Raw genomic sequence first — 9,894 nt, 5'->3', positions numbered from 1 at the left:
ATCCAGACACTGGAGTAGTATTCAGTGCTAAAAAGAAATGAACTATCAAGCCATGAAAAGACATGGTGGAAACTTAAATGCATATTACTAAGTGAAAGAAGCCAATTTGAAAAGGCTACAAGTTCTGTGATTCCAACTATATGATATTGGAGGAGGGAGGGATGAATAGGCAGATAATGAAGGATTTATGGGCAGTGAAAATACTCCGTAAGATACTATAATGATGGATATGTGTTATTATTCCTTTGTCCAAACCCATAGAACATACACCAAAAGTTATGTTGGTATAAACTATTGTCTATAGGTGATTATGATGTGTCAATGCAGGTTCATCAACTGTAACAAATGTACCACTCTAGCAGGGGACATTTATAATGGGGGAGGGTATGCATTAGTGAGGGCAGGGGGTGCATGAAAAATCCTCTGTACCTTTCTCTCAATTTTGCTGTGAACCTAAAATACTCTAAAACAAAACAAAACAAAACAAAAACACACAAAAAACCCTGTATTTAAAAACAGAACAAAACCTTAAATTAATGTCATTCTAGACTTTAAGCATACTATGGTAGAAAATATCCAAATAATGGCTTCGCTCAATTCCTTCCCTGCGTGCACATTCATGATCTTCTCTCACTAAGAGGCAGAGTCCATTTCTCCTTCCCTTGCATTTAGACTGGCTTTGTGACTGTCTTTGACCAAAACAGCATGACAGGGTGAAATAGTTTCAGTTCTGAGTCTGCCTTCCAAGAGGCTGACTCTTGGAAGAAGAGTCCAAGGGAGCTTCTACCTTGCTCTCCAAAGAGAAGTCAACAACTATGTAATAAATCTGACCTCCCTGAGACCACCATGCTGTGAAGAAGCCTAGAAGTTAATCACGTGGGGAGAATGGAAGAACCCAGCTAATGGTTAGAACCATGCCCGTAGACATATGACTCCAGCTGAACCATCCTCATCAGTTCTTAGTAATTGGAGTCTTTCTGGTACCTCTCTGCTGTGATCTATTTGAACCCGTGGCCCACAAAATCAACTAATGTAGTAAAATGCTTGTGGCTTTAAGTCATTACTTTTGGAAATGGAACTGAAACACTCTGCTTGAGATTTGCCTATTGGTTAAGACCACAGATTCTGGAGCCAGGCTGCTCCAGATCTCAGTGTGTATACTTAATAGCTGGGAGACCTCAGGTATATTATGACTGTGGAAGATTAATATATGGGTGGTCCCCCATGGACCACCCCTTCCAGTGTCCACACCCTTATGGAGTCCCTCCCACACTGACTCTGGATTTTGGCCATGTGACTTGCTTTGGCCAGTGGGGCATTAGCTAGCATGATGCAAACAGAGAATTAACATGCACCAGCACAATGGGACTTGTCCTTTTGAAACACATGCTCTTGAAGCCCTGAGCCACCATGCAAAGAAGTCTTGACTGTCTGCCTGAAGAGAACATGCAGAAGGAGAGAGAGTGGCATTGAGCCCCCACTGCTCCTCCACCCCAGCTCAGCTGCCAGCCATATGCATGAAGGGGAGCAGGACTGACTGGCTGAGCCTGGCCCAGTTCATAAACAAAAGAAATAATAAGTCATCACTGTTAAAAGCCACTAAATTTAGGGACGGTATGTTATGCAGCAGTAAGTACCTAGAAATAATAGCCATGACATCATAAATGTGATAAAATAATAGCTTTCCTAGCACGCATTAACATTTTTAAAAAGTCAATCAATATACCACCTAAAATTATGTTATGTACCACTAAATAATGCATTTATTAGACCAGGGAAAAACTGATTTAATGGAACAACAATGATATGAAGTAAAACAGCAATCATTAATTGAATCTCTTTTCTAGATTCTGGGCTAAATGGTTTATATATAATCTAATTTAACCCTCCCTATAACCCTACTGGGTAGGTTGTTATTATTCCCATTTTATGAGAGAAGTGAAGTTCAGAAAGTTTAAGTAATTTGCCAAAGGTCAACCAAGGGTCACCCTTGGTGACAATTACAACTTTCTTTTATCGAATGGAAATTTTCCTTGATCTAGATGCAAATGAACGAGATCTATTCTCTATATAAATGTGTTTTCTAACTTCTAGTTATGAATTGCTGATATCTTTCTTGTATCATATTTAGGAACAGAGCTACTCTATCTGACCAGAAGCTTGGGCTACAGACAGGTTCCTCAACTTCCCACCACCTACCCATCTCCACTTCTATTGAAGAGCTGTCGGGACAAGTACATTGTCTTCATCAGAGCCATTCTGACTCTAAAAACCAACAGTATTTATTGACATTTAATATGTGCTGAGTGTTTGGGGTGGGAAGGAAGAGATTCAGTCTAAGGGTAATAAATGACTCCAACCCTCAAAGACAAGCTCACACACCTAAAATAGTCACAAAGACCACTGAAATTATCTGCTAAACTACCCAGAAGAGGGATGTTACAGAAGTTGGGAGGAAAAAAAGAGGCTGAGTTGAAAAGGCAACTCCTGCATACCATGAAAGTGTGCATAGGTTTTGCAAAACTGAAGCTGAAAGGAGAGGGTACCCTGGGTAAAGAAAACACTCCAGGAAGAGATATAGTAGTGAGAACAGTCATGGGGATAGGAAAAAAGCTTGGATCCACAGACCAGAGCACCGAATAGTCCATGGCCCTAGCCCAACACAGGGCCTGGGCCATAGGAAGGACAGTTCTCACTGAATCAACAATCAGGTTCCTCTGTGTGGGCATAAGGAAAGAGTGACCCATGGAGTATTTGTGAGTGGAGGGCTGGATTGGAGGAAGGAAGACTGTCTGGCAGGAGGTACTTGCAAGGACCATCCAAGGAATGGTGTCAGAGGCCACGCCCATGTTCTTGCAGGAGGGTCACTGTGGGTCGTGCAAGGAGCCCAGGTGAGTCAAAGTCCAAGCAGAGAGCATCCTCTCCTCCAGTGGGTCTTCTCTGCCCTGTCCCAGTAAGTGTCTGAGATGCATAGGTTTGCTACACCCACTAAGAGACAGGAAGCTCCCTGGAAGCTTCCTTCACTGGCCTTGGACAGAGCTTAGGAACTGCCCTCTCTCTTGTGAAACTGACCTTGATTTTACAATGCCCCATTTCTTTGCTCCAGCAATGACCACCTCCTTTGACCCCTAACTTCCTCCTGGGCCTGACCAAGTCACTGCCTGCATCCAGCCTGAAAATTGTAGTGGGCCCCATGGATTCCCAGGAGGGGACTCTGAACACTTACTGTGCCTTGGTCTCCAAATCTTCACCAAACACTGGCTCTATTTGTCTTCTTCAAAGTCCTTTGACCTGGCAAAAACACATGCCACACCCAGTGCCCACCGTAGCGAGGCCCTTCTTGTGCAAAGTCAGCAACATCCCAACAGGCCTTCTGACTTCCTGACTATCTGAGTGTACCCAGGCACCAGCACAGCGTTCTTACTCTCTTTGTTCTTCAGGGAACAGTGAGCTTTGGTTTGAGGTTACCTCAAAGGAAAAACAATCTGATGTGTGATAAGATTCTCTGGCCTCTGGCAGAACAAGGAAGGCCTATTCGAAGGACCTGGCTCCAATTAAACAAAGCTGGGCTTTTCCTTGTGTGTTAGGCTAAACTGTAGTCCTAGTTTTTGGTAAAAAGAAATCAGCTGAAACTCCAGCCAAAGGCTGACACCTGGAAAACCTTCTAGGGGAATTATAAATAAGCAAAGGAAGTCATTCTTGGGGATCTGCAGAACTAGGAAAGCCATTTCATAAGCTATACATTTCCAACAGCACCTCCGCAAAAACAGCTCTATTTGAAATATTCATTTGCATCAGAATAGTCATGAATATTCAAAAGTCAGCCCGTGTTTCAGAACCATTGTCTATTCCTGGCGCTTTCATCTTCCCCTTGAAAAGCAGATCATGGGTTTTCAAGAAAGGTGGGTTTGGCTGGTCTTTGCATTGCCATATTTGGCAGGAAAGGGGATGATTATTTCCAGTTTTCTTCTTATTAAAAAAAAAAAAAAAACCTCAGCTAGTGTTAAATTCTCCATTCTTTGTTCTGGCCACGATAAGAATCATGCTACAGACCTCAACTCTGATCTGGGGTGCATTTTTTTCAAACTGTTAGGCAGTGCATTCTGTTCAGAATCCTCGACCTATTTTCCCACTTAAAGGTTTCTCAGAAAGAAAACCTTGCCAGGGTCATGTTCCAGATGCAGGGAATATATACGGCTCTAAGGAAAGTATATATTCTGGAAACTCCTGGCCAGGTGCTCAGAACTCTCTGGGTTACTTTGGCCAAGTCATGTACTTTCACATTCCCACTGGTCAAATAAAGACCCATATGTGTCCATTCTCCCTCTCCTCTTTTGCCTCAATTTTACAAAGCTAAATAAGATGACAATGCATAAGTTCAAGTGCTTTGAACTCCTTGGAGGAAAATCAAGAGACATGGCCAAGTCAGTGGCTATATATCGAAGCTTTCCTTGCCAGAAAGCATTACCATTTTATGATTCACGAGGGATTATCTAAATAGTTTTATTGTTAAGAAAACAAATGCCATTAACAACAACAACAACAAAAGGACACTCACCAGTCCATCATTTGCTGAGATGATTGACAGCTACTGTTCTCTTTCACGCTGAAATTTGATTTTCCGGACATGTCTTCCTTATGCCCCAAATTGATAAACGGTTCAATAACAGGTTTAAGGTAGATTATGAGAGAAGAAGATGCAGGGAGGTTGAATTGGCACAGACTTAATTTTGTGAGGATTTATTCCTCTGCCCCCACCACATTCCAGCTGAAGTTCATTCTTTTGTCACCTAAGCTCTGTCTAAATTGTTCAATTTATGTGTCAAAGTCTTGATGGTATCTCTTCAAGGTTGTCAGCGAAGCCACTGCAGTGTCAATGAAGAAGTGAAGTCAGGGTTACAAAAGTGCCTTTAGTGAGAAATGACAATGCGGGAAGTCTTGCCTGCTCTCTTGCAATTGTTTCTGAATTCAATTTGCAAGACAAAGAATGAGCAACTTTCCACCCACCCCCTACCTTGGATCAGACTGTGCTCTTTCTATTTATTCTTCAGCTTCCTCCAGGTTGGCCTCAGTTCCCAGGGTAGAGTCCTGGAATGCTGGTGCTGGGGAAGACTTAGAGAATTCCTAGCCTAGCTACAGTAGATCTGAACATCCAAAAAATAGAATTATTCAAAAAAAATAGTTGTATTAACCAGGTGTTGGGGAAAAAAAAAAAAAAAGATGTTCCCTCGTGTCTCTGCAGGTTAAGGATCTGACATTGTCACTGCTGTGGCGCAGGTTCAATTCCTGACCTGGGAACTTCCGCATGCTGAGGGAGTGTCCAAAAAAAAAAAAAAAAAGATATGCATTGCTATCATAAGGCTAAAAAGTGAAATTGACAACACTTAGGACTTGAACCCAGCCAGAAGCCAGATTGGGACTTAAACCCATGGTTTTTTAAATTAGACTCACTCACCTGGTGTCTGAACTTACTGAGTGAGGTTCAGGTTCTTTCTCTCAGAAGGAATTCAGTGAGAGACAAAGGGAAAGGGAAGAAATAGATTTATTAAGATAGGACTCTTGTGGAGGGATATAAGCAGGCAGGCAAAGAAGCTCTGCCCTGAGGATTAAGCGGGCTACATGTTTCTTTTTTCTTTCTAGGGCTGTATCTGAGGCATATGGAAGTTCCCAGGCTAGAGGATGAATAGGAGCTACAGGTGCTGACCTATGCCACAGCCACAGACAGGCCAGATCCAAGTTGCATCTGTGACCTATGCCACAGCTCACAGCAATGGTGGATCCTTAACCCCTTGAGTGAGGCCAGGGATTGAACTGAGTCCTCATGGATACTAGTAGGGTTCTTAACCCACTGAGCCACAACAGAACTCACATAGGTAGGCTACATTTTTATAAACCAGGGAAAGTGGGGAGGGGGAAAGGTCACCTTCTTCCTCTTTCTTTGAGTAGACATCAGGCTTATATCATTAGCTCTTGCTTCATATTGTTGGAGAATTAAAATGACTCTGGCTTGGATCACCAGTGTCGGAAAATGAGACAAACGAACATGGGGGGATCTCGACAATGCTCTTTACTTCTGCAGAAGGGTGCAGGTACTCAAAAAGCACGCACAAAGAAAAGACCCTCCGTATTTATCCATGCAGGTGGTATCCCTGTCCCCTTCCCATTGGTCAGGTCAGGGCACATGTTCTTCTTGTTTGGCTAATTTGAAACAAATTGTTACTGGGAGAAGAGGGAAGGGGGGCTGTTGGAGGAGGGTATCTCAGACGAAGCAGGAACAAAATGGAGTAACCAAAACTTCCTTTGATAGAAAAGACATATGTTAATTCTCACAATATAATAGTAAGACAGTATTTGACCCTATGAGGTCAGACTAGGACTCTCATGACACTTATTCAAATCAGCAGAAGGATGGTAACATTTGCTAAAATGTGTTGAATCATCTCAGGTTTCTGTTTAATGAGAATGTCCTACTTTGGAATGTCATCTTTCTCTTAAATTCCTATCCTTGGTCCTAAGGATCATTATCTTCCTGAACTTGAATGCAGGCCTCATTTTATCTTTCACTTAATGACCTGAGGCATATCTCATGCTTTTACTTATGGTTTTACAGTTAAGCAAGCCTGCTTCCTTCTGATGGATTTCTTGAGCAATTATTAACTTACAATGATCTCCCAAAGTTCCCTAGGTTTCCCTCTATCTATGGTCCTCTACCGGGACTTCTACAACTACCTATGAGTCAGGTGAGTCAGGACAGGAGGCTGACATACTCCCCTATGGTTTGATGGAGAATAAATAGCTCAGCTTCCCCAGTGAGTGTGTTCTGCACAGTCCCCCATGGCCCCCGGGAAGCTGACCTATTACTGTCTGGAGCAGCAGCCTGCTAGTTAGCGCACCTTTATTGGCTCTCCTCCTTCCCTGATTCATTTCCCCAATCCCTCACAATGCTTCCTGAGATGACCCCCTAAATTAACTACTTACACCCAGTTCTTTGTCTCAAGGACAGCATTCTGACAAAGTGGAAGTTCATATACCCAAAGCATTTCCTTTAGAGGCTGACTTTGCCCCCAGGGGATATTTGGCAAAATCTGGAGACATTTTTGATTGTTACCAAAAATGCTATTCAATTATAATGGTAGGAACCAGGGATGCTGCTAAATATCCTACAAGGCACAGGAAAGTCCTCCCCCACCACCACCCAACCAGAATTATCCAGCCCAAAAACATCCAATGTCAAGGAGGGGAGGTCCTCTCTTAGAGAACCAGCTCCATGTTTCTCATACCATCAGCTAGGGACTCACTATCTTAAAAACTGCATAAAGGTTCATCCTCTTAGAGGATGAGCTCATAGACAGGAAATACCCAGGCCATCTCAGCTCCTCCTCTGCTTGTAACAATGGAAGTCATTTTCTGGGGTACCAAAACTAAGCAAGGCCCTGTAGGGTTCCTGGGCATGAAAGCCTTTGTGTCCCCCATGTCTTGTTTTTAGGGAATAAGCTTCAGCCTCCATGGCCTTCCCTGAGTTCTAGAGGGCAGGTTCAAACTGTTGCTAATCAGGGAAGGAAGTGGATGTGCTGAGACAAGGGAGGAACAGTCAAGAAACAATAGTGCATCCTTGGGGCAGGGTCCTGGTTCCTCCTCAAGGGATACACATAACAATATCTCTGAGTTCTTCCGCAGAACTAAAACCCCCAACAAATTAAAGATGTTAACTATATGATGAAGCCTTCTTCATTCCAGAAAGAAGGAGGACTACCAGCACCAGCCCCAGGGCCACTAAACACCAGCTTTGAAGAATGCAAGCTTGCAGCACTCTGATCCTTATCTGTGGCCCTATTCGCTACTCCCAAACTATAAGACCATCTCTTACTCTCTTCCAAAGGAGGACATAGTCTCTAAGTCATTGGCCGGATGTAGCCTTCTTTGCCTTGGCAAAGCAATAAGAGCTATTTTTTTTTCTTCACCCAAAACTTGGTCTCCGAGTTTCTATTCAGCACCAGAGGACAAAGTTTTGGCAAGAGCATGATGATGGTGTGGCTCCTATAGCTACAAATGTGAAAGGGGACGGAGGAGTTCCCATAGTGGCTCAGTGGTTAATAAACCGAACTAGTATCCATGAGGATGCCTGGCCTTGCTCAGTGGCTTAGGGATCCGGCATTGTCCTGAGCTGTGGTGTAGGCCACAGACGAGGCTTTGATCCTACGTTACTGTGGCTGTGGCGTAGGCCAGCAGCTGCAGCTCGGGTTGGACCCCTGGCCTGGGAACCTCTATATGCTGCTGGTGTGGCCCTTAAAAAAAAAAAAAAGACAAGAAAAAAAGAAAGGGGACTGAGCTGGCACTGAATTAGGGCAGCATGGAGCATGACTAGCAACTTCAGGAACACTGCTGAGGTCCTACAGGCAAGGCACAAATTGTGACGATTCTTGGGCAAGTCTTCTCTCTCTCCTTTTTTTTTACCCCTCTACCCCCCAAGAAATGTAGTTCCTGGGGCAGGGATCAGATCTGAGCTGCGCTTGGACCTACATCACAGCTGCAGCAATGCCAGATCCTTTAACCCACTGTGCTGGGCCAGGCATCAAACCTGAGTCCTGGCATTGCAGAGACTCCTCCAATCCCAATAAACCACAGCAAGAACTCCAAGTCTCTTAATTACTGAAGTGTAGCTGAACACATGTGTAAATGAAAAATGTTGCCTGCTACATCAGTAAACAAACAATGTTGCAGCCATCAATCCATCATATTACAGCTGCCCAGCGAGTCCTAAAAAAATCAGGATGGAGAAAAATAGGTGGCCTTCTTCCAATCCCTTAGCCACTGCAGTCTCCCCAACTGTGCACCCTGAGGGGACTCCGGATGGAGAAAAGCAGGACACTGGCCCCAGAGAGCAGAGGTGCACATCAAAGGAATGATTTCAAGAAGCCAAGACTCGTCCATCTTCCCATACATAGAAAAGTGCTAATTTCCTTAACTTGAGATACCTGGTTTTCTTTTATTAACATTCTTTTGATGTTCAGATTGGTCGTTGTTGCAAAAACTCTGTTGCAAAAACTCCTATATAAACTGGCTTCCTCCTTGCCTCTTCAGAGCAGTCTCTCAGAGTTACCTGACATGCTGTGTCCTGGGCTTAAGTCCTCAGTTTTGCTTACCACATAAAACATAATTCTCAACTTTTAGGTTGTGCTTTTTTTTTTTCAGTCAACATATGCATATTTCATGCTAAACTTATTTGGGGGTTAACTGTGCTATTTTGAACTCAATTTATCTAAACTCCTAAAATAGTGTTAGATGTACCTAAATAAGTTCCAGACTGACAGGTTCCCAGGATGACAGAGACAGACCCCCCAAATGTGGCTGTTCACCTTGGAGACCTACTGTGGACATCCTCTCCAAGAATGTGGATGCTCAAGTTGGGCAGCAAGAAACAATGGCCTGTGGAAGTGCCTGCATAGATTAACCTCCTACAAGGATTAACTGCCCTCTGTCATGGGACTCAACCCCTACCCTTCCCTTGAACTTGCTCTCCTTCTTCATTGTGCCTGCCATAAGTTCCCACCATAAACTCCAGCCACAGATTCCTGCCACAGATCCTTTATATGCCTAGCAAACCTAACACCAACCTTCTAGGTAAACACGATCTTCTAGTGCAGCTAATTACACAGATTAGGAAACTGAGGCTCAGATCAAGGAAGCTGTCCTTCAGCACCCGACATGCTGGGCTGGGTACCAAATTGGGACTGGAACACAGGTAACTGAATTCCCAACCATTACTCCGGCACAAGGGACAGAAAGCAGCATATGGGAAAGCCCAGGGTTTTATTGTTGAGTGGATTATACAAGCCCAACAGATGGCTAACACTGAAGCCACCAGTTTCTTAAAAATCCCCCAGTCCTAGTAAG

The sequence above is a fragment of the Phacochoerus africanus genome, chromosome 1, assembly GCF_016906955.1.
Source record: "Phacochoerus africanus isolate WHEZ1 chromosome 1, ROS_Pafr_v1, whole genome shotgun sequence".
NCBI lineage: Eukaryota > Metazoa > Chordata > Mammalia > Artiodactyla > Suidae > Phacochoerus > Phacochoerus africanus.
This window is presented reverse-complemented; position numbering follows the sequence as displayed.